The sequence below is a fragment of the Dreissena polymorpha genome, chromosome 1, assembly GCF_020536995.1.
Source record: "Dreissena polymorpha isolate Duluth1 chromosome 1, UMN_Dpol_1.0, whole genome shotgun sequence".
In the NCBI taxonomy this organism is placed as follows: Eukaryota; Metazoa; Mollusca; class Bivalvia; order Myida; family Dreissenidae; genus Dreissena; species Dreissena polymorpha.
Window position 1 is genome coordinate 176,143,915 of NC_068355.1, and position 27,349 is coordinate 176,171,263.

Consider the following 27,349-nt stretch of genomic DNA (forward strand, 5'->3'; position numbering starts at 1 on the left):
AAATTGATGCGACTTCGTCTCTCATGTTCGCTCTAGCCTGTTACGAAACATGTATGCCGGTTTGTACTTTGTAGCCATATCCTTACAGTTACTGGTCACGCGATTTTCCAATATTTTGCTATCAAATGGTCAGCATTCTTTTCCACATGTTCCAGAAGCTGATCACAAAACATTGTTTTCGATTGTTTAGAGATTAAAAAATTCTTATGGTGTATAATGTACATCTCTTTTTAACCAACGTAAATACAGTGATTCATATTGTTTAACCATTAAACGACCTTGGACTAAAATAGAATTTCACTTATTAAAACAACATAATTAATACATGTTTGATATAAGTTTGTATTCTGTTGAATATATATGTGTGCCATTTCATCACTTCAGCAATTAGACTTTACATTTCAACAGAATGACAGACGAGACCAAATCACTATAATCCCCAGACTTGGAAGATATGACATGTAAATATGTTTGATACGAAAAATAAAAATTCATATAAATGTGTACTAGATGTTAGGTTTAAGAACGAAAACAAATTTTCAGAACGAACATATGTTTCTCCCATTCATTTAGCCTGAGATTGTTGCTCGCAATACATTTTGAGATAGTGGTCAACATTTGTCTTAAATAATCCTAAAGTGCCACATTGAATCAAGTACATAAAAAATAATCACATATTGTATAAAACGTTCTGCCTGACATACTTAACCTACTCTCAATAGGAGTGGGCTTCGTCTACTGAAAATACCAATCATGGCGTGAAATGTACGTGTGCACAGATTAACGTGTACGTTTTTAAGTTTGTCATTCCCATGAATTAGTGACTTGTTCCCATGATTAAGTACGTCAATCAATTGACTTACTTTCTCATTCCCACGGGTAAGCTTTTTCATTCTCATGACAAAGTTATCTCGTTCCCACTACCTTATCAATCGTGGGAACAACATAACAAGTCTTTGGAGCGACATACATAATATCTGCATGAAGAACAATCCCCAAGTGAAGATCTGTCAGAATAGTTATTAAGGATTTGAGTCTGACCAAAGTATGACGGGGGACAAACGAAAAAACGGAGAGACAGACCTAATCACAATATGCCATCGCCAAAAGGGAAATTTACATAAAAGTGAGGAAACAATTAACATACATTTTTTATTTGCTTTTACAACATTTTTTTACAGTACAACAATATTCCTGCTCTATGCATGGCTATAAACATTAAATGGAGTGAAACAACAAGAAATTGATCAGCAAATCACATACATTAACATGATTATATCCCTAAACATACCAAAACTACAATGATACTATATTATATGACATGTGCTATGTCTTTAAAAAACAACAACAATTAATGTGCACCAAACTACAAAAATGATTCAATTCAATAACACAAACATTATAACCGTGCATAGGCAATTATTAATCCCTGATTAAGTCCTGATCATTAGTGATACACAATCAATGGTTAAAAGACCTGGTGGTACGTTGCATAAAGTTTTTCTTATTCAACAAGTTTTGTTTTTGCAAAATGTTCATTTGGGATAATCGAACAAATTAAGACATGATTTTGAACCTTAAATCTACTTTTACCAATATAGTTTAATGCTTATAATAGATTGTTTATATATTATAGAAACAATTTTATTATAGCTAAACATACATACAAAAAAACAAAATGTATTTTGTTGGAAATAAAAAAGCGAAAGCAAAAATTTGAAATATAACACAAATTTGTCCAATAAAAAGCTGTGTATAATTGTTTAACAATAAAGCAGACATGTTTAATGCAAAGCAAGCTGAGTATAAACAACCACGTGTGTATGGAATCCAATCATAAGACATCAGATAAGTTGGGAGTTTTACGGAACCTGGCCGCAGTGAATGCGCGTCAACGACATTTAATGTGGAGCGGTCAACATGAAAACAGCTTTTACAAAACTTGTAAACAATCAACTAAAAGCAACGATTCAAAACTGGAAAAAAGTCACAATCAATTAACAGCTATAATTCAAAATTAGACACCTTAACAAGCAACAACAAGTCAATAAATAAAAATCAATATATTAACACATATTGCCTCAGTGTGAAAAAATACAATGTGATATTGTATGAGAACATGCACTTATAATTGTCAGAATACCAGACTTTAAGCACTGTATGGCCAATTTTGGCAATTAAAATTGATGAATTTTAATTGATGCCAAACTGGAGAATTTGGTATAACGCATAGAAATAATTAATTATGTAAACCATATTTCTTTAGTGATTGCTGAATGAATATAGTATATAGTTTATAGTGTGGAATAATAAAAAAAAAGATTCAATGTTCTTGTTACGTTCAGGGGTACAATTATACTCTAACAAGGGAGACGACTTTTATTTAGTATATCACAGTTGCTCTCCCTTGAATCGTTCTTCACTGTTTTCCAAATTTCCAGATAGTAGTTGCTTAATTATGTTAACTGAAAAGCTTGACATAAAACAAGTGTTTCTAATGCTTAAAGTATATTATTATGTTAATAATCTGATATTCTGCATGTCTTAATTAACTATACAGGTTAATGTGCTCATTCATCCAAAGCAATTCTTTCTCTATTGCCTGATATGTACATGATGTTTAATATGAAACAATTTTGTACAAATGAATTCAAACAGTGAATGTATCTGTTTGAAATGGCAACATTTTATGAATAATGTACAAACAAAAACATTAGCTTTGCAGTTGATCTATTTACAAATGACAAAATAAACGTATATACAGTGACACATAAATCTGTGTTACGTTATTCACTTATTACATTAGAACAGCTGGTCGCAAATGTGTACATACAAATAGTTAAAGCATAATGAACTTTTAATGCTTGAATGCCAATGTCAACACAAATAATGAGCATGTCAGTATATGATACAACAAGAACAATTTACAACCATATCTAGGATCATTATTCATGAAAATACTCACTTTGAAACAAAATTACTTGTAAAGGAATTACTATCATATTTTCAACAATGAAAGCATACTTTTTTAATAATTAAACAAACTCCATTACAATTAAGATGCACTTGTAAATTTTACTTTATTTAAAAAGTTTTTCCATTAATGTGTGCATTAATTATCGCAATATTATGCATGTACATTTACACAATTTTTATAACGCGCTTAACTATTGTTAATATTAAACAAAGTATCTGTTGTCAATAAATAAATTGATAATTAACAGAAGGTTAATGTAGTTTGAATAAATCAAATTATTATTTGATATTTTACTATTACATCAATACATGAAATTCTTGATAAAATACTGCCTCAAAAGAGCAAACTGATGATAAATGTACACAGACAGAATGACAGACATATCAAAATAGAAGCATCACAATTATGATATAGTTCTGATCAATTATATTACCTAGCACATATTGCTATTTTATAGGTAAAAACTAAAAATAAGCATGTCTTGTTTATACAATAAATAAGTTAAATATTGTCCAAGGTATCAGCATTATTTAAACAACTTTGTGAAGGCTTAAAATCAATGTTTAAAAAACAATTGTAACATATTTTTGTCTGTCTGTTTACGATAATCAGGATAAAGCTATATAGAGTCAGTTTCTGAATACAGACAAAATAGTAGTACTTGCATTATTTTGCTCTTGAAATAATACTTTACATTACTGCTATTACTGAGTTTCCCCTTATCATATTGGTCTATTTACCAATATATAACAATATACTTAATCATCAAGCTACTGTCAGTATCATTATGCACATACAATATAAAATGAAGATTTTTCTTCCCATACAATCAGACTGTACACACAAGACAAAGTTGCTGGTCATAGGACATGGCTGGTAAAAATACTTGGCGTGTCGCACGACTTGGCTGGCCAAAGAACTAAGCTGATCCTAAGACTTGACTGGTCACATGACTTCGCTGGTCACAGGACTTGGCTGGTCACAGGGCTTGGCTGATCATACAACTTTGCTGATCACATGACTTGGCTGGTCACAGGACTTGACTGATCAAAAAAATTTGGTTGATCACAGGACTTGGCTGGTCACAGGACTTGGCTTGAAACAGGACTTGACTGATCACAAGACTTGGCTAATCACAGGACTTGGCTGATCACAGGACTTGGCTGATCACAGGACTTGGCTTATCACAGGACTTGTCTGATGACAGGACTTGAACTTGGATGGTCATATGACTCGGCTGATTGCATGATTTGGATGATGACTTGACTTGGTTGGCCACAAGACTTGACTGATCATAAGACTTGGCTGATCACATGACTTGGCTGACCACAAGACTTCGCTGGCCACAGGACTTGACTAATCACAAGACTTGGCTGATCACAGGGCTTGGCTGATCTAAAGACTTGGCTGGTCACAAGACTTGGCTGGTCACAGGACTTGGATTGTAACAGGACTTGACTAATCACAAGACTTGGCTGATCACAGGGCTTGGCTGATCTACAGACATTGCTGGTCACAAGACTTGGCTGGTCACAGGACTTGGCTTGAAACAGGACTTGACTGATCACAAGACTTGGCAAATCACAAGACTTGGCTTATCACATGACTTGTCTGATCACAGGACTTGGCTGATCACAGGACTTGGCTGATCACAGGACTTGGCTGATCACAGGACTTGGCTGATCACAGGACTTGTCTGATCACAGGACTTGGCTGATCACAGGACTTGTCTGATCACATGACTTGTCTGATCACAGGACTTGGCTGATCAGAGGACTTGTCTGATCACAGGACTTGGCTGATCACAGGACTTGGCTGGCCACACGACGTGTCTGGCCACAGGACTTGGCTGATCACAGGACTTGGCTGATCACAGGACTTGGCTAATCACAGGACTTGGCTGATCACAATACTTGTCTGATCACAGGACTTGGCTGATCACAGGACTTGGCTGGTCTTATTGTGCTTTGTCATTTCCTCATTTTTGTCTTAACAGTGACAGGTGTTTTCCTGCCTTCCCAATATTTCAAGATGAGGAATTCCATCGTAAATGCTCAGGATTGCCAGTCTTTTAAGAAGCCAACGCAAGCACTTATTGACTATCATGCTTAAAGTGTATGTATAAATGATCTTCAAAGGCATGCATGGCGTCAATCTAATGACAAGTGCTGTACCAGGTTGTCCTTTTGATGGCCGGTTTAATTACATCGTTTGGGATCTGAAATAAAGGAAGGTATGTATATGTTAATTTCAGTTCATTATTCTGATTTTGTTACTTAGGAAAGCAATAAAAAAGAACAAAACTGGCATATGGTGCTAAGCTTCTTTGATTTGAATTTATAGATAGGTGGTCCGAGATATATTCCTTAATTATTAAATATTTACGGCAAAATAATATAAACATGTAATAAGAACAAGTGTTTTATCTCCAATTCCACTAATGCAAAAGGAAGCTGATATAAAAACACAAAAGTATACGTCCACATGCTGATTAACATGTTTGGAGAGTTGCATAACAATATAAGAAATATGTTTTGAGGTTATATATGCCACACAACCTGACAGGCGGATAAACGTTTAGACGGACCAGCGTTCCCTTAAACTGTCTCTGAAAGTAGATATTTACAAAAAGCCTACACACGTCTCACAAACTCACAAAGGTTCTATGTGCAGGATGTTCACAGGCAGCAGGTCAGGTAACATGGAAAGGAGAGAATCTCAATACATCGACAGCTGCTGGCTTGAAAGCTGTGATAAACTGCATCCAGAAGAAACTTAACGCCTTGATATTCGGGTTGTCTGGAAAAAGTAGATTGTGTGTCAAACTTGACAGATAATTGTGCAAATATGCAATGCAATCATTTTATATCAACAGAAATATGTGTTGAGTTAATTTCAGTATATTATTAAACTTTATTTCACAGGTGGTTATAGAGAAACAAATATGTGCACCAGGTGCATAGCAATGGGGGAAAAGGACTTTCTCTTAATCCCGGTGTAATAAATATCCTAAAATTTCACCACTTTACATTGGCAATACTTTAAAAATACATGAAAATAGCTCAGATATCATGTCTTTGCGCAATACTGTATTAATGTGGGATCTTAGTCAAGTGGTGGGAGGCTGGTCTAGGAATCGAAAGGTTCCAAGGTAGAATTCTGCTCAGACCACAGAACTGTGCATATCAAACAATTAATCCCATTCTTGTTCTATTGGGTACCTGTGAGGGAAATAAGCAAATCTGCTGTGGTTGCATAATGTGCAGAATGTAAACGGACGACTAATATCCCAGTGATCTGGTGCCACAGTGTACGTTTTGCAATGGTTAGGGGACTTACCTATTGAGATGTAGTGGCTGAGTTGGAGTTGTTAGGATATTTCTCTGTGAACAGAAAACCAGCTCTTTGCGCATCACTGACATATGTTCCTGTAAACCAAATAATTAATGCATTCTGAAATAGCATCAGTTATATTGGAGGTCAATCAATATTGTTTGATTAAATAATATAAGAAATACATTATGTTTGAAGGCTCTTGATACAAATGAGGTATACAATAAACACTTCACACATGCAGAGCCTACTTGATACTGTACACTTGATACAATCATTTTTCATCCATATCTAACCAATCTGCATTAAGTTACGTGTAACTCCAAAAGGGTTGGACGGACATAAGGAAGAATGGAAGGACAGAGAGAATTCTACAGCCTCTACAACCTCCCCCCTGCACCCTTTCAAGTTTCAAGGCAATACAAAATGGCAACGATTTTGAATATTTACAATTACGTAATAAATTAAGTTTAAGTTAGCAGCAAGAATAGAGTATTACCGATGTATAACAAGCACACACTATTGAAATAAAATTTTGAGTAGTAACACACTGCACATTATACAAGGTAAATTACAGGACCAATGTACCTTGTAGAAGAGGCAATATCAGCCCACTTGGCAGGAAAGTTTGGAACCCCAGCTTTAGACTGGCTGCACCTATCCGGGCCCAGCTTACCAGACAGCCTGTTGTTCAGCTGGGTACCGATCTATGACTGCATGTGATCCTGTAGGAACCGGCTCTTAAAACAAAATTCAGGAACTTAAATAAATATTGAAGGGAATAATTGTATAATGTGCTGAAGTCATTTAAATAATGGTTTTGCTAAAATACAATAAAATTTAACAAGTCTTTTACAGCAGATTTTGTATGCAAGGATAAACGCTTGGTTCAAGAGTTGAATTTCGACCGAAACGTAGACAAAACTATGCCTTGACCTTCTATGATGAAACCTGATATTAGATCAATAGCTATTTGCTATTTATTTACCAAGTTGATTAATTTTAAAAACACATACTAACCATTTGATGCTAGGAGATTTTCTTCAATCAGGCAGAAAAAATACTGATGTTAAGTGAACTATATGAGCCTCATTCTGGGAAATATGGCTTAATGTATGTGCAGTCTGCACAGGCTAATCTGGGATGACACTTTAATAGCACTTAATGTATGTGTAGTCTGCACAGGCTAATCTGAGATGACACTTTAATAGGATTTAATGTTTGTGCAGTCTGCACATGCTAATCTGGGATGACGCTTTAATAGGACTAAATGTATGTGCAGTCTGCACAGGCTAATCTGGGATTACACTTTAATAGGACTGAATGTATGTGCAGTCTGCACAGGCTAATCTGGGATGATACATTAATAGGACTTAATGTATATGCAGTCTGCACAGGCTAATCTGGGATGACATTTTAATAGGACTTAATGTATGTGCAGTCTGCACAGGCTAATCTGGGATGACACATTATTAGGACTTAATGTATGTGCAGTCTTCACAGGCTTATCTGGGATGACACTTTAATAGGACTTTATGTATGTGCTGTCTGCACAGGCTAATCTGGGATGACACTTAAATAGGACTTAATGTTTGTGCAGTCTGCACAGGCTAATCTGAGATGACAATTTAATAGGACTTTATGTATGTGCAGTCTGCACAGGCTTATATGAGATGACACTTTAATAGGACTAAATGTATGTGCAGTCTGCACAGGCTAATCTGGAATCATTTTAATAGGACTCAATGTATGTGCAGTCTGCACAGGCAAATCTGGGATGACACATTAATAGGACTTAATGTAGGTGCAGTCTGCACAAGCTAATCTGGGATGACACTTTAATAGGACTTTATGTATGTGCAGTCTGCACAGGCTAATCTGGGATGGTACTTTAATAGGACTTCATGTATGTGCAGTCTGCACAGGCTAATCTGGGATGACATTTTAATAGGACTTTATGTATGTGCAGTCTGCACAGGCTAATCTGGGATGGCACTTTAATAGGACTTCATGTATGTGCAGTCTGCACAGGCTAATCTGGGATGGCACTTTAATAGGACTAAATGTATGTGCAGTCTGCTCAGGCTAATCTGGGATGACATTTTAATAGGACTTAATGTATGTGAAGTCTGCACAGGCTAATCTGGGATGACAATTTAATAGGACTTAATGTAGGTTCAGTCTGCACAGGCTAATCTGGGATGACAATTTAAGCACATACATGAAGCCCCATATCCCAGAACACTGCTAAGATACTACTTATTGTTCTTGTTGCTGCTGCTGCTGCTGCTGCAACTGGGCCATAGACAGAGATGGAGTGAGTCCCGACGCCAAAGTCGCCACAGCAAACCCGAGAATTAAGAACAACAACTTTTGTTGAATGGGGTCAATCGCATACTGCTCTCCAGGCCTAAGGTTCACATTATTCGAGAACAACATATCGAGGTCAGTCACATTAACGGACGTGTCACGCAATGCCTGCTCTACCTGTTGGATTAGATCGTTTCAGTTCGAGCGACTTGTCCGGCCTAATTTGTCGACGCCCATCATCAAATTGTTGCTTGGTGACATCAATACTGAGACGGAAGTCGAACTCACCAAGGCTCTGCTGTTGGAAGTGTTGATGTAGCCAACATGGGAGGAGATATTGATAGGAGGCTTGGTAGTCTGACGCAAGACGTCTTCATGCTGAATTTCTTAAGCGAGTTGTAGTATTTGTGCAAGAAGGGGGTTGTCATCGACTTTCACTTCAATGACGTTTGTCATGTTTGCTAGTTAAGTTCACTGAAAAGGAAATGGAAAGTAAACTAAAACCGGATTGTTTAGTGACACATGAATAAGCCTTGCAAAACCTTACTTTACAGATCTGTTTTTTAAATGCCAAACATTGTGCCTATAATTGATATTTAGAATATTGCAATTAATTTTTCACCAATTAGAACTCAGAATAACGTAGTTACAATGTTTTACGCGCACCAACTTGAAATTGGAATTTTTGGGTTTGTAGCAAGGTGTTATATTTATTTTTTGTAAATCAAAAACAGGCATTTCTTGAGCAATTTAGAATGTGAGACTGTACACCTTTAATTGTGTGACTATAGAACTTTAAATTTGAGACTACACAATTTTAAATGTGATACTCAACAACTTAAATTGTGAGAAAACACAACTTTAAATAAATGTTACAATCTACATATTTAAGTGGGAGTCTGCACACCTTTAAATTTAACAGTTTATGACTTATACCTGAGACATTACAACTTTAAATGTGAGACAATACAACTGTATGGCATTTAATAAGAAGCAATAAATGTGAGTTCAAAAAAGTAATTAAACTTAGTGAAATAAGCAAACTAGAGCTTTGTCACAGACGTGACGAATACCCCCACATGCCGCATTGACACATAATATTTTGCATGTCGTCTTCACAAAAACAGCGGACACCATGCTCAATTTTTAAAACGCACTAAGTGACCCCTTGCCCAAGTTTTTTACCCAGAAAGGCCCATGTTCTAACTTGACCTTAAGATCATCTCCATAAAACTTCTGACCAAGTTTGGTGAAGATCAGATGTAAACTACTTGAATTAGAGAGCGGACACCATGCTCAATGTTAAAAAATGCACAAAGTGACCCGGTGACCTAGTTTTAGGCCCGGAATGGAAAATGTTCAAACTTGTCCAAGAGATCATTTAGAAAAAAACTTGTGACCAAGTTTGGTGAGGATTGGATGAAAACTACTTGAATTAGAGAGCGGACAACATTCTGAATGTTAAAAACGCACAAAGTGACCCAGTGACCTAGTTTTTGACCCGGCAAGGCCCATGTTCGAACATGGCCTCGACATCATGTAGATACAACTTCTGACCAAGTTTGGTGAAGATCGGATGAAAACTACTTGAATTAGAGAGCAGACACTTAATACGGACCGACAGACAGACCGACAGACCGACTGACCGACAGACAAGTTCACTCCTATATACCCCCCTAAACTTCATTTGAGGTGGTATAATTAAGCCAGTTATTCTGATAAAAAACTTTAAAATGTGCTATAACTAGAGGCTAGCTCTGTGCAGAGTTTATTTTAACCATTTTTGGATTGGGACACTTCGTAAAATCATAGTGTTTTGAATTTAATTGGGAAAATGGATGTAGTTTTTGCTAAACATAATTTAAAAATTGAGATTAAGTGCTATCAAGATAAATTGCACTAAGGTTCAAATTATAGAGCTGCATAAGGAAACAAACTCAATTTGTAACCTATTAAAACATTGTTTGGGGTCAAACCTTGAATTGAGAACTTTAGCCAGTTATTATGGAAAAAATGATCTGTTTAAGGTTAGGAATGGGACTCAATTTTGGCCCCAGTGTCGACAAAATGAATAACACTGTATGATCTCACTTGAAGCTCAAGAAGCTGAGCTGATATGCTGGCCTTGCTGATATTGCCAAAGGCTAAATTTGAGTTCTGATTAACTCAATGTTGCAACCTATCAAAACATTCTTTTTCTTCCGGGAAACCATGAATTGAGAACTTAAGCCATTAATCATGTATATACACTTTTTGAGATAAGAATGGTGCTGAATTTCGGCCCCAATTTCAGCAAAATAATTAACACTGTAAGGTCTCACCCGAAGCTCAAGAAGCTGAGATGACATGCTGGCCTTGCTGATATTGCTAAGAGACGAGTTTGAGTTCTGCTTTCTTCAGGTTGAGAGTCGAAGGGCGTACAGGACCACACAACAAAACTGCTGTTATTGTTCAAAGCCTTCTCTTGCATCAATTCAATGCGAGGCCTTTTGGGCTCGGAATGCTAAGTGCTCATAACAGAAACCAGACTTTAAGCACCTTGTTCACAATAGTGGGCGTAATTTGCGTCTGTGGCACACCCCATGGATGTATGGACCTCTTAGTGTTTACAACAAAGTCTTTACTGCCTTTCTGTGTCAGCATGAATGTATTGTGCTCTGGGTGTTTACAACCAAGTCTTTACTGCCTTTCTGTGTCAGCATGGATGTATTGTGCTCTGGGTGTTTACATCCAAGTCATTACTGCCTTTCTGTGTCAGCATGGATGTCTGGTGCTCTGAGTTCACAGCAAAGTCATTACTGCCTTTCTGTGTCAGCAGGGATGTATCATGCTCTGAGTTCACAGCAAAGCCATTACTGCCTTTCTGTGTCAACAAGGATGTATTGTGATCTGTGTTGACAACCAAGTCATAACTGCTTTTCTGTGTCAGCATGGATGTATTGTGCTCTGTGTTTACAGCAAAGTCATTACTGCCTTTCTGTGTCAGCATAGATGTATTAAGCTCTGTGTTCACAGCCAAGTCATTACTGCCTTTCTGTGTCAGCATGGGTGTATCGTGTTGTTTGTTCACAGCCAAGTCATTACTGCCTTTCTGTGTCAGCATGGGTGTATTAAGTTCTGTGTTCACAGCCAAGTCATTACTGCCTTTCTGTGTCAGCATGGGTATATCTTGCTATGGTTGTTCACAACCAAGTCATTACTGCCTTTCTGTGTCAGCATGGATGTATTGTGCTCTGGGTGTTAACATCATAGTCATTACTGCCTATGTTCACAACATAGTCATTAGTGTCTTTCTGTGTCAGCATGGATATATCTTGCTCTGGGTGTTCACAGCATAGTCACTACTGCCTTTCTGTGTCAGCATGGATAATTCTTGCTATGGGTGTTCACTGCATAGTCATTACTGCCTTTCTGTGTCAGCATGGATGTATTGTGCTCTGGGTGTTCACAGCATAGTCATAAGTACCTTTCTGTGTCAGCATGGATAATTCTTGCTGTGGGTGTTCACTGCATAGTCATTACTGCCTTTCTGTGTCAGCATGAATATATCGTGCTCTGGGTGTTCACTGCATAGTCATTACTGCCTTTCTGTGTCAGCATGGATATATCTTGCTCTGGGTGTTCACAACCAAGTCAATACTGCCTTTCTGTGTCAGCATGGATGTATTGTACTCTGTGTCTACAGTCAAGTCATTACTGCCTTTCTGTGTCAGCATGGATATATCTTGCTCTGGGTGTTCACTGCATAGTCATTACTGCCTTTCTGTGTCAGTATGGATATATCTTGCTCTGGGTGTTCACTGCATAGTCATTGCTGCCTTTCTGCGTCAGCATGGATATATCGTGCTCTGGGTGTTCACAGCATAGTCATGACTGCCTTTCTGTTGAAGCATGGATGTATTGTGCTATGTGTTCACAGCCAAGTTATTACTGCCTTTCTGTGTCAGCATGGATATATTTTGCTCTGGGTGTTCACAGCATAGTCATTACTTCCTTTCTGTGTCAGCATGTATATATCTTGCTCTGGGTGTTCACAACCAATTCATTACTGCCTTTCTGTGTCAGAATGGATGTATTGTGCTCTGGGTGTTCACAGCATATTCATACTGCCTTTCCGTGTCAGCATGGAAATATCTTGTTCTAGGATTTCACAGCATAGTCATTACTGCCTTTCTGTGTCAGCATGGATATATCTTGCTCTGGGTGTTCACAACCAAGTCATTACTTCCTTTCTGTGTCAGCATGGATGTATCGCGCTCTGGGTATTCACAACCAAGTCATTACTGCCTTTCTGTGTCAGCATGGATATATCTTGCTCTGGGTGTTCACAACATAGTCATTACTGCCTTTCTGTGTTAGCATGGATATATCTTGCGCTGGGTGTTTACAACCAAGTCATTACTGCCTTACTGTGTCACGATGGCTGTATTGTGCTCTGGGTGTTCACAGCATAGTCATTACTTCCTTTCTTTGTCAGCATGGTAATATCTTGCTCTGGGTGTTCATAGCATAGGCATTACTTCCTTTCTGTGTCAGCATGGATATATCTTGCTCTGGGTGTTCACAAACAAGTAATTACTGCTTTTATGTGTCAAACAAGTCATTACTGCTTTTCAGTGTCAGCATGGATGTATTGTGCTCTGGGTGTTTACAGCATAGTCAAACTGCCTTTCTATGTCAGCATGGAAAAATCTTGCTCTGGGTGTTCACAGCATAGTCATTACTGCCTTTTTGTGTCAGCATGGATATATATTGCTCTGGGTGTTCACAACCAAGTCATTACTGCCTTTCTGTGTCAGCATGGATGCAGCGTGCTCTGGGTGTTCACAGCATAGTCATTACTGCCTTTCTGTGTCAGCATGGATATATCTTGCTCTGGGTGTTCACAACCAAGCCATTACTTCCTTTCTGTGTCAGCACGGATGTATCGTGCTCTGGGTGTTCACATCCAAGTCATTATCGCCTTTCTTTGTCAGCATGCATGTATCGTACTCTGGGTATTCACAACCAAGTCATTATTGCCTTTCTTTGTCAGTAACATTGCCAAAAGTCCATTCTATTATGATATTTTGGCCGCTGAGAGGACAAACTGGGGCAGTCCGTTACCCTACTGTTGTTCAAACTATCAACAGCAGAAGTATCCCACTAGGAAAGCTTACGCTTTTATTGTTCCTTGATTTTCTCCCGTTCAATTTCTGTTTGTCCCATAAAGATTGGAACAAGTTATTGAACTTTTTATTCTTCATGATATTTTATGTGATGTCCAACAGCAACAACTGACTGTTAGCGTTACCATAACTACTGCTATAACTGTTTGTGTCTGTAACACTCGTCCCTTTCAGGCCCACGCCGAACTCCAGCTTAACAAAACTATCCAGGCTTATGTTTAGAAAACGTGACGTGGGCATTGCGTTTGTTCAGAACAGAATCATGCTCAGAATGTCCTGCAGAACGAAGTTGTTCAACGATGCTGACTTTTTGAGGCAGGTCAAGGAGGAGTAGTTAGAAGTCAAGGGAGGGGAAGGGTCGTTCTGGACTGGGGCTCCTGCAGGCGGGACTGGTGCGGTTTCTGGGCCAACTCGATATCAATGCTGGTGCTCTGCTGAAAACAACAACAACACAGTGGGTGATAGGAACTTGTAACAAATTATATTACAATCTATAACAAAATATGCCTCTTGACTGGCTGTGAAGGTTTTCAACAACATGAATTTTTAATCTGGCATTTTATTGATTCCTTGTCCTTAATAGCATGAACATAAATACAATTAAGTCATTTTGTATTAAAACAAGAAAAGTGTTGGCTAATGCTATACTTATCTGTTGATTTATATTTATAATCTTTACTCCTTTTCCAGAAATGTATTTTCATAAGCCAATATGCGGATCACTAATGTTAGAAAGTGTCGTCTCAGATAAGCATGTGAAATACACATACTGGTAAGCTAATTAGGGAGGGTACTTTCTGACTAGACTTGATTTTCATAAAGAGGATTATTTGTTCAACAAAAAATACCTTTAAGAGGAAAGTGCTGTCCATTATTAGCCTGTGCAATCTGCACAGGCTTATCTGTGACAACAATTTAAGCACATGCATTAGGCCCCATTTTTCCGGATATCAAGTATGATGAGTTATGGGTCAGGGGAGTGGATGGGTCGACCTGGACTGGGGCTCCTGCAGGCCGGACTGGTGCTGTTGCTGGGCCAACTCGATATCAATGGTGGTGCTGTCCTGAAAACAACAGCACAGTGGGTGATGTGAACTTGTAAAAAATGTTTATATTACAATCTATACGAAACTATGACTCTTGATTGGTTGTGAAGGTGTTTAAAAGGCAAAATTTCCTTCTAATGAATTTCTAATCTGGCATTTCATTGGTTTATTGTCCTCAATAGCACGAAAATTAATATAATCAAACCATTTCGTATTAAAACATTGTTGGCTAATAATACACAGTATACCAACCTGTATATTCATAATGATGTAATTTCATTAGCCAATATGCGGCTCCTAAATATTGCAAAAAGTCGTTCCAGATTAACATGTGAAGTCCACACAAGCTAATCAGAAAGGACACTTTTTGACTAGACTGGATTTTCATAAAGAGGATATTTCTTTTCAACAAAAATACATTCACATATGAAATTGTTGTCCCTAATATGCCTGTGTGGATTGCACAAGCTAATCTAGGACAACAACAACAATTTAAGCAAATGCATTAAGCCCCATTTTAAAGAAGTTTTTTTTCCTGTATAAAAACAAAAAAATAAAGGAAATCATCTTCTTAACATTGTTTTTAAATTGTACTCATTATGTTTATCACTTTACTTTTCCATATATTTTACTGCTCATATACATTGGATTTAAATTATGTTATAGGCCACTTGCCCTTAAAGACTACACGCTGACAACACTAGTTTGCCCGTTCTTTGGTGACGCCTAAAAATCCACATTTTCACAGTATAAACCAATACCAAGAAATGATTTTTTTCCAAGTCAATTGCTATCATAAACTTTGTTTGATATGTTGAGGGAAAACACAAGTTTCTGAAAACATATTACCCAATTGCCCACAAACACAAATCCGATCACAGGACGTGTTTTGTGTCATGTTTTGTATCATCCTTTGACCCATTTATTTTGTGAAAGTAAAATTATTCTCAAATTTTAATTATAGTGAAGAAATGAGTAGCAAACTTCTTAAAATTGCGAAAATTCTAATCACAAACTTCTTTAAATTGTGACCCACAAAACTCTCAAATTTGAAAAAAAAACCTGTGATTCCATAAAAAGGAAAAATAGCCCAGAATCATGCCCCTTCCACAAAATCTACAACTTTAAAAAAGGCACTGACTGATGAAACAGATGCAAAATATTGGTAAACAATTCAAGCTAGAGACTGGAATGCTACACCCCTGATCCTGGAAAATCATTTATATTAGTTGGCATTACACTTGGAGGTTTTTCAAAAAAAAATAATTTGTGGACATGTAAATTCGTGCATTTCTTACCTGTTGAAAACAACAACACGACTTTGCTTGGATCATTTTGTTATGTGTAAGAGTAAATTTCGTGGATCAGTAAACCCACGAAATCAACATTAATTAATGTACCACAAATTATAACAAATTTACAGTACTTAATCAACATGTTCTTAGAAATGTGTTTGACAAGATTTATTATATTTATTTTAAATTTAAATTTATGATTGTTCATTAAGAACAATACTTTTGATTTATTTTAGTCCGGTGTATTCCTTAGTTTAAATACAATGCAAACATTAATTGCTGAATAAAGTCAAAACTCAATGACTCTAACTTGCTTGGACTGACAACAAAAGTTATATCCATCCAGAATTCGATCCAACCGATCTGAATATACTTATGTTTACTAACATAAATCTGCAATAGATTTACATCTCCAGTTGAAGAGTATTCATACTGCCTAATCCCCGTACTACTTTCTTCTTTTGAATCAGTAAGAACATAATTTATATACTTGACATTTTAAGTAATCACTATTTTAAAACAGTAACACAAACAATCAAACAATGATCTTATGTAAATAATAACGCTAAGAAACAAAGCAATATAATTATAAGCATTATATGCACATCGCCCAAGTATTAAACAACACATGTATTACTTTATTTGCTTGTGTTTCTATTTAAGAATGACATGACACATAGATACAAAATTGTCTATTCCTTCGAATTGACATATTATAACTGTAACTCTAACTATTATAGTATAACTTTATTTTGTATAATTATAAACTGTGTATTTGGTAAACACTGTATGCTTGCTTTGTCCACTTGGGCTTTTGGCCTTCTGGATGGATTGTTTAATAATATAAAGAAGTGAAACTCAAGCTGCTGGAGCAGTATTGAATATTCATTAAAAACAATTAGTTGGTCCTTTATTTAAGGCAGGTGACCGATTGCCCAAACAGTACAAAACAGCACAATACAGCACAATACAAACCAACATAAACACAAAATATGAATAAAGCTGGGGTCACCGCCTTGGAACGGTCAATGCAAAGCTTTGGGGGTTTAAACCGGTTTTGGAGCGCTCAACCTCACACTTGGCCCAGCAATATTCATAATACATGTACGTGTAAATAAAATTTAACCTCACAGCATTGTAACTAAAATTAAACAATAATAAAAGGGAATTAAAACGCATTCAATTTAATTACCATTTAATAAACCATATTGTGATGCAGCCGTTCCAGCCATAATATTATAGCATCTAAAACAAGAGCACCGCCTTGCGGGTGCAGACCGCTCATCTATTTTCTTTTTAAAGGTGAAGGGACTTTCATTTTCAATCACAAAGGAGGGAAGGGTGGAGTGAAGAGGGGTGTATAGTGTGAGGGCGTGGACATTTATTACATTATCTTCCAAAAATGCAAAAAAAATGCACAACAAAAAATAAAATTCTGCGGGGGGGGTATTTCAAACATAAAATAATAAAAATAAATATTTGTGTTTTTTAAGTTTCAAAAAAAAAAATGCGGGGGGGGTGGGGTAGGGGGGGGTATAGTGTGAGGGTGTGGTGGTCATTTGTGAGATGATCTTAAAAATATATATATATATAAAAGTATATAAAAAATTTAGGGGGGGGGAGGAATTCGGGGGAAGGGGGTATTCTTGGGTGCGATGGATTGACGGTATTTCAAACATAAAATAATAAAAATAAATATTTGTGTTTTTTAACCGTTTCAAAAAAAAAATTGGCGGGGTGGGGTGGGGGGGTATAGTATAGTGTGAGGGTGTGGTGGTCATTTGTGAGATGATCTTAAAAATAAAAAAATTAGGGGGGGGGGATTCGGAGGGGGGGGTAGGGGGGGAGGGCACGGGGGATGGTATGGGTGGAGTCTATTGTGGTATGTCAGATAAGAGTAGTTTTGTCAAAGTATCAATCAAATCTTATCATAAATAAAGAAGTTATGGCAATTTTAGCAAAATTTAATAATTTGACCTTGAGAGTGAAGGTCATTCAAAGGTCAAGGTAAAATTCAACTTGCCAGGTACAGTTACCTCATGATAGCATGAAAGTATTTGAAGTTTGAAAGCAATAGCCTTGATACTTTAGAAGTAAAGTGGAACAAAACACAAAATTTAACCATATACTCAAAGTTACTAAGTAAAAAAAGGGCCATAATTCTGTTAAAATGACAACCAGAGTTATGCAACTTGTCCTTTTACTGTACCCTTATGATAGTTTGCTAGTGTTCCAAGTATGAAAGCAATATCTATGATACTTTTGGGGTAAAGTTGACATAACACAAAACTTAACCAAATTTTCAATTTTCTAAGTATAAAGGGTGCATAATTCCGTCCAAATGCCAGTCAGAGTTACATAACTTTGCCTGCACAGTCCCCTTATGATTGTTAATAAATGTTGCAAGTATGAAAGCAATAGCTTTTATACTGTAGGAATAAAGTGGACCTAAACACAAAACTTAACCAAATTTTCAATTTTCTAAGTATAAAAAGGGCACATAATTCTGTCAAAATGCCAGTCAGAGTTACATTACTTTGCCTACACAGTCCCCTTATGATAGTTAGTAAGTGATGCAAGTATGAAAACAATAGCTTTGATACTTTAGGAATGAAATGGACCTAAACACAAAACTTAACCAAAATTTTCAATTTTCTAAGTATAAAAAGGGCACATAATTCAGTCAAAATGCACGCCAGAGTTATCTTACTTTGCCTGCCCAGTCCCCTCATGATAGTCAGTAAGTGTACCAAGTTTGAATGCAATAGCATTGATACTTTCTGAGAAAAGTGGACCTAAACGCAAAACTTAACCGGACGCCAACGCCGACGCCGACGCCAAGGTGATGACAATAGCTCATAATTTTTTTTCAAAAAATAGATGAGCTAAAAAATGAGACATTAATCCGACCCCTGCAAATTCGAGCCATCTAACATAAATGTTTATGAATATTTAGCAATACAAAAATAGATGCTTCGAGGATAGTCCGTGCAAACCGGAAAGTCGAGCCAAGCAAGATTGAGCCAACAGGTTTTGACTGTCTATTATAATTTTTAGAAAATTACTTTTCTGCTAATCTGTGAAGAAGTCAAAATTCATAGGTTCTCTTAATACATTTTTATTGTATTTATTATTGCATTTAATGTTCATTCTTTCTTTATTTAAATAAATTAAGTTGCCACAATTATATAAGAATTAGTTTTCTTGTTTGGATACTCATTTACAGTAATTTATAAATATATTGAGACTTCACCTGAGAAAAGTTTAAAATAGCACAAGAGCCATTCAATTTTAAGCGCTTTGAATTCAATCACACCTTTCTTACATTAGTATCTCTTAACAATTATTTTTAATTTGCATTAACATGAACACCATTGCCCCAATAACCACTTTTTAATCATATTGTTTGTTATACCAAATTTATTCTCATAAGAATGTATAAATACAACCCTTAAATGGACTTAAATTAAGCATCGCTGTTGAAAAACGGGACTTAATGAATGTGTATAGTGTCTTCCCACATTAGTCAGTGGAGTCTTCATAGGCGAACCTGAGACGACACTTTTTTACAAAGACTTTTTTTGTAAACAAGAGATGTGTTCGTCAGAAACAAAATGCCCCCTACTGCGCCGTTTTGAAATAAAATGTCTATTTATCATTTGGCAGGTATAGAAATAATCTCCCTTTAAAGCTTATTACTTCCCTTGGATTTTGTTTTTGACCTTTCTCATTGAAGGATGGCCTTGACCTTTCACCACTCAAAATGTGCAGCTTCATGAGATACACATGCATGCCAAATATCAAGTTGCTATCTTCAATATTGCAAAAGTTATGGCCAATGTTTAAGTTTTCGGACCGACGACTGACAGACAGACAGACAGATGGACTGACAGTTCAACTGCTATATGCCGCCCTACCGCGTGGGAGGGGGGGGGTCTGTAGACAGTCAAAAATGACCAAGTCAGACATCGCTGACCAGCAAGGCCTGTGGTTTATCAAAGAAATCATTGCCAAAGTTCATCATGTATCTATGTACATAAGTCCACAGGTCAATGAAACCAACTATTCAAAAATTAGTACAGGAAATAAATGATAGTTATATCATTTAAAAACAAGAGCTGTCACCATAAGATGACTTATGCCCCCTATAAACGCTTGATAGAAGTTATGAGCGTTTTTCGAAACCTAATGCAGATTTCGAAACCTAAACGTGGACCCTAAGTTCAAAGTCAAGGTCCAGGGGTAAAAATTTGTGTGCGTATGGAAAGGCCTTGTCCGTATACACATGCATACCAAATATGAAGGTTATATCTCAAGGGACATAGAAGTTATGAGCACTTTTTAAAACCTAAACGCAGATTTCGAAACCTACACGCTGAACCTAACTTCAAGGTCAAGGTCAAAATGTTTGTGCGTATTGAAAGGCCTTGTCCATATACACATGCATACCAAATATGAAGCTTATATCTCAAGGGACATAGAAGTTATGAGTATTTTTCGAAACCTAAACGCAAATTTCGAAACCTAAACGCGGACCCTAAGTGCAAGGTCAAGGTCACAGGGGTACAATTTGTTGTGCGTCTGGAAAGGCCTTGTCCATATACACATGCATACCAAATATGAAGGTTATATCTCAAGGGACATAGAAGTTATGAGCATTTTTCGAAACCTAAACGCAGATTTCGAAACCTTAACGCAGACCCTAAGTTCAAGGTCACAGGGGTAAAAATTTTTGTGCGTATGGAAAGGCCTTGTCCATATACACATGCATACCAAATATGAAGGTTATATCTCAAGGGACATAGAATTAATGAGCATTTTTCAAAACCTAAACGCGAAGTGTGACGGAAAGGGGGCATAAAAAATCTTTGAAAAATCAATCATTTAAGTTATAAATAAACAAAATACAAAATCTGTACAGTAACTGTGAAAATAACTTAAATTCTTGGTAGGGAAATATATAACCTGAGATTTATAATTATATAAATTACTTCCCTTGAAAATAATTGCCTCTGTCAAATCTCTTTTTTTAGTAGCAATTAATTATAAACCACTACCGTGACTGTAGATTCACAGGTAACCTTAACGTACCTAAGATACTTGTATGCCAAAAAGTGTCATTGTGTGCTTGGCTTGACCATAAAATATCATTTTGATTATGCTTCAGTTGTATGGTTTCATATGATTATATATAATAATTATCTCCCTTTAAAGCTTATTACTTCCCCTGGATTTGTATTTTCAACTTAGACCTTGAAGGAAGACCTTGACCTTTTACCATGATGTGTTTGTCAGAAACACAATGCCCCCTACTGCGCCGCTTTGATATATTTTTTAAAAATATTTTATTTGGCAGGTCAGATAATTATCTCCATTAAAGCTTATTACTTTCCTTGGATTTGTATTTTTGACTCTAGACCTTGAAGGATTATCTTGACCTTAAAATTTTACCACTCAAAATGTGCAGCTCCATGAGATACACATGCATGCCAAGTATCAAGTTGCTATCTTCAAAATTGCAAAAGTTATGGCCAATGTTGTTGTTTTTTCAGACGGACGGAGAGACTGACATACTGACTGACTGACTGACTGACGGACAGTTCAACTGCTATATGCCACACTACCAGGGGCATACAAATTCCCTTTAAACGAAAATGTATTACATATAATAATTATCTCCATTTAAAGCTTATTTCTTTGCTTGGATTTGTATTTTCGACCCTAGACATCGAAGGATTATCTTGACCTTATAATTTTACCACTCAAAATGTGCAGCTTCATGAGATACACATGCATGCCAAATATCAAGTTGCTAACTTCAATATTGCAAAAGTTATGGCCAATGTTAGTTTTTTTCAGACGGACTGAGAGACTGACATACTGACCGACTGACGGACAGTTCAACTGCTATATGCCACCATACGGGGGGCATACAAATTCCCTTTAAACAAAAAATTCCTCAAAAGTGGAAAGTATCATCCCATATTACTCTGTGTGCCCATTGCACAGGCTATTCTGTAGATGGCACTAAAATGCATTAAGCACTATTATCCCAGAACAAGGCTCACCTGTTATCATCTTGCACAACTCGTTAACAGACAGTAGGGGGACTTACTTTAAGCCTCATTCTTAGAAAACAGGGCTTCATAAATTGTGCACTAAGTTTTGTCCTAGATTAGCCTGTACAGCCACACAGGCTTATAAGGTACAACACTTTCCGCTAGACAGATTTTTTTTTAAGAAGACACTTCCTTTATACGAACAATTCCATAAATGCGAAAAGTATCGTGCCTGATTTGCCTGTACAGACTACACAGGCTAATCTGGGACCACACTTCACGCACATGCATTTAGTCCCTGTGCAGACTACACAAGCTAATCTGGGACCACACTTTACGCACATGCATTTAGTCCCTGTACAGACTAAACAGGCTAATCTGGGACCACACTTTACCCACATTCATTTAGTCCCTTTATAGACTACACAGGCTAATATGGGACCACAATTTACACACATTCATTTAATCCCTGTACAGACTACACAGGCTAATCTGGGACCATACTTTACGCACATTTATTTAGTCCCTGTACAGACTACACAGGCCAGTCTGGGACCACACTTTACACACATGCATTTAGTCCCAGTACAGACTACACAGGCTAATCTGGGACCACACTTTACACACATGCATTTAGTCCCTGTACAGATTACACAGGCTAATCTGGGACCACACTTTACACACATGCATTAAGTCCCAGTACAGACTACAAAGCCTAATCTGGGACCACACTTTACACACATGCATTTAGTCCCTGTACAGACTACACAGGCTAATCTGGGACCACACTTTACACACATGCATTTAGTCCCTGTGCAGACTACACAGGCTAATCTGGGACCACACTTTACACACATGCATTTAGTCCCATTGTCCCAGAGGGAGGCACATATGTTTCTTGAAAAAACACTCAACAACAGACTGTAAGCAGACTTAACTTAAGTTTGTGGAATGCGGCCGGAGTCCTTCTAATAGGGAAAATTCTTAGTGTTTTGACCACAAATATGGATTTTGGTGTTGTTGGTTTTTTGCTTACAAAAACTATATAATCGAATAAGCGTTTTCAATACTGTATTTACATGAAATAAGGTTCAAGTTATGGAGCTGGGTAGGGAGATTAACTTGATATTGTGATACATTTATTTTTCTTTATCTTCAATTGGAAATTTAAGGCAGTCGTTTGGGAAAAATACATTGTTTGAGGATTGTAAATGGGGTCCATTTCAGACCCCAATTTTGACAAATAACAGCAACACTATATACATACTAAAAACTTTACATCTCCTTGCAAACAGGCTCTATACAACCAAGGCATTCCAAGCTTAATTAAATATTTGACAACTTTTTAAAAACTCAAGGTCTGCATGGGAATGACATAAATTCTTGAGGTGTTGTGTTAATGAGGTTTCTTATGAATCAGTTGGGAAGCATCGAGCTGAAAAGGTTTTTAGTTATTGATCCTCAAGTAAAAGAAGTCGTGTTTTTAAAAGGATATACACGCGAAAGACACCATTTTACCTTCTGTGAAATCATATCATTCTTGTCTTCTTCATCTTTAAGATTCTTAATACACAAGTAACACTGTAAAATCATTATTAATTGTGAGACATTATTTTTTGTTGACTTTAAGAGTTGACTGATCCAAAAATGTATCACAACACAACGGAAAATAACTGACATAAACACGTCATTTATTTTTCCCATTTGAAAAATACACGCATTAACTGCTGTGTCCATAAACGGGTTTTTTTACGACGACATTTCATATGGACGAATATCAATGATTTTGTAATATACAAACAATTAAAGAGGATATTTTTCCTTATGTAAATTCATACAACCTCATCTTTTTTGCATTCTTAATAAACAGGATTTACACAAGTCGGTGCTTTCCTGGTGTATTTATGAGTCTGTTAAACGGACCCATACTCGAAGTATTTTATTTGTTCTTAAATAAGTGCCTAATGATAATTATATCTCAATCATATTTCAATTAGATCTAACAAAGTATATTACTATCATACAATGATTTTATTGGTATTAAATTTGAAGTATTACAAAGAATTTTTATTAAATTTGTTTTTCCTAAATCAATGGACTTTTTCATGGGAAAAAAATCCGAGTCCCAAAATTGCATTTTCCACCAGAAAATACCTGACAATTTAAGCGTGAATAGGTTACCTTCTGCGTATTCAGGTCATTCTTGTCCACCACATCCTCAGCATCGTTGTCCTGACTCAGCTGCGACTGGAGCAGAAGAATAGCTTGATGTATTTCTTGTATGTATATTTAGGACTCAGAAGCAACTGGAGCAGCAGAATAGCTCGATGTATTTCTTGTATGTATATTTAGGACTCAGCAGCAACTGGAGCAGTAGAATAGCTTGATGTATTTCTTGTATGTATATTTAGGACTCAGCAGCAACTAAAGCAGTAGAATAGCTTGATGTATTTCTATTATGTATATTTAGGACTCAGCAGAAACTGGAGCAGTAGAATAGCTTGATGTATTTCTTGTATGTATATAGCAGCAACTGGAGCAGTAGAATAGCTCGATGTATTTCTTGTATGTATATTTAGGACTCAGCAGCAACTGGAGCAGCAGAATAGCTTGATGTATTTCTTGTATGTATATTTAGGACTCAGCAGCAACTGGAGCAGTAGAATAGCTTGATGTATTTCTTGTATGTGTATTTAGGACTCAGCAGTAACTGGAGCAGTAGAATAGCTTGATGTATTTCTTGTATGTATATTTAGGACTCAGCAGCCACTGGAGCAGCAGAATAGCTCCATGTATCTCTTGTATGTATATTTAGGACTCAGCAGCTACTGGAGCAGTAGAATAGCTTGATGTATTTCTTGTATGTATATTTAGGACTCAGCAGCAACTGGAGCAGCAGAATAGCTTGATGTATTTCTTGTATGTATATTTAGGACTCAGCAGCAACTGGAGCAGCAGAATAGCTTGATGTATTTCTTGTATGTATATTTAGGACTCAGCAGCAACTGGAGCAGCAGAATAGCTTGATGTTTTTCTTGTATGTATATTTAGGACTCAGCAGCCACTGGAGCTGCAGAATAGCTTGATGTATTTCTTGTATGTATATTTAGGACTCAGCAGCTACTGGAGCAGTAGAAAAGCTTGATGTATTTCTTGTATGTATATTTAGGACTCAGCAGCCACTGGAGCAGCAGAATAGCTTGATGTATTTCTTGTATGTATATTTAGGACTCAGCAGCAACTGGAGCAGCAGAATAGCTCGATAATTTCTTGTATGTTAATTTAGGACTCAGCAGCTACTGGAGCAGCAGAATAGCTTGATGTATTTTGTGTATGTATATTTAGGACTCAGCAGCAACTGGAGCAGAATAGCTTGATGTATTTCTTGCATGTATATTTAGGACTCAGCAGCAACTGGAGCAGCAGAATAGCTTGATGTATTTCTTGTATGTATATTTAGGACTCAGCAGCAACTGGAGCAGCAGAATAGCTTGATGTATTTCTTGTTTGTATATTTAGGACTCAGCAGCAACTGGAGCAGCAGAATAGCTCGATGTATTTCTTGTATGTATATTTAGGACTCAGCAGCGACTGGAGCAGTAGAATAGCTCGATGTATTTCTTGTATGTATATTGAGGACTCAGCAGCGACTGGAGCAGAAGAATAGCTCGATGTATTTCTTGTATGTATATTTAGGACTCAGCAGCGACTGGAGCAATAGAATAGCTCGATGTATTTCTTGTATGTATATTTAGGACTCATCAGCAACTGGAGCAGAAGAATAGCTTGATGTATTTCTTCAATGTATATTTAGGACTCAGAAGCAACTGGAGCAGCAGAATAGCTTGATGTATTTCTTGTATGTATATAGCAGCAACTGGAGCAGTAGAATAGCTCGATGTATTTCTTGTTTGTATATTTAGGACTCAGCAGCAACTGGAGCAGAAGAATAGCTCGATGTATTTCTTGTATGTATATTTAGGACTCAGCAGCAACTGGAGCAGCAGAATAGCTTGATGTATTTCTTGTATGTATTTTTAGGACTCAGCAGCAACTGAAGCAGTAGAATAGCTCGATGTTTTTCTTGTATGTATATTTAGGACTCAGCAGCAACTGGAGCAGAAGAATAGCTTGATGTATTTCTTGTATGTATATTTAGGACTCAGCAGCAACTGGAGCAGCAGAATAGCTCGATGTATTTATTGTATGTATATTTAGGACTCACACACATTTATAAAAATGTAATGAAAATCAATAAAAGACATGTTCAACATCATAAAATATGGCAAATAAATAAATCTCACATCAAGTGTTACCTTTCTGTAAACATTGCGTAAAATATCAATATATACTCCTCCAAAGATAATTAAACAATTTCATATTCTATTAAAAAAGTATTCATCCATATACATTTCTTACATGGCGTTGGTGTTTATTGAAATGAAAGTCTAAAAATAATCTCAATTGATATGTACATGTGCATCTATGTACAAATATTAAATTTTCAGTTGAAATTCTTTTGTTTTTTTCATGCACAGTTTACAAAAACTTAATTTTAGGACCATAATGACACAAATTTTATGACAACATAACATAATATTCATTAGATCTAACGTTCAAACAAAAACCCTCACATTGTGTAATCAGATAACAATATGTGTACATAAATTATTTGTATCTTTTAACTACACACTTACACTTCAATGTTGGTATGCTAAACAACACATTGTCATTGAAATACTAATCACTTATTACAACAACTAATACATACATGTACACACTATTCCACTCTCAACACCAGGATGTTGTTGTTCCAGTACTGTCCCACAATGATGGATGATGTGGTGCTGCTGTAACAGACTGACCGTGGGTCACTATCTCCAAAGCTCTCCCCTGCATACAGAGTGGCCGGATAACTCTGCCCCTTCCAGCCCACCTGTATTACAGTGTTGGGATAGCGTCCACAGACCAGCACCTCGCCTCCAGGGGTCACATGTAGACCAGTTGGGCCCATTAGATCTGTGCCCGTGTATGTAGCCAGGAGTGTGCCATCCCTGGCCAGGGTGAGAAGCTTGTTCTGCCAGTGGCTGATGATGTACAGCCTGTCTCCTGTGGGACTCACATCACACTTCTCTACTGCAAAACAGAGTAACATCAAGAT

At 36.8% G+C, this 27,349-nt stretch overlaps 1 protein-coding gene and 1 long non-coding RNA gene across 2 annotated transcripts in view; one reads left to right on the plus strand and one right to left on the minus strand.

Annotated features, from left to right (window-relative positions):
• LOC127864596 (uncharacterized) overlaps positions 1 to 27,349 on the plus strand; it is a 766,023-nt gene that overhangs the window by 267,968 nt on the left and 470,706 nt on the right. The window lies entirely within an intron of this gene.
• On the minus strand, positions 1,139 to 27,290 carry LOC127862838 (uncharacterized). Its single transcript, XR_008040814.1, has 9 exons — positions 26,960 to 27,290; positions 24,370 to 24,435; positions 14,637 to 14,852; positions 11,159 to 14,222; positions 8,570 to 9,094; positions 6,899 to 7,050; positions 6,317 to 6,405; positions 5,634 to 5,776; positions 1,139 to 5,195 (listed from the first exon to the last, which is right to left on the minus strand). It is a non-coding gene; the product is annotated as an uncharacterized LOC127862838 (long non-coding RNA).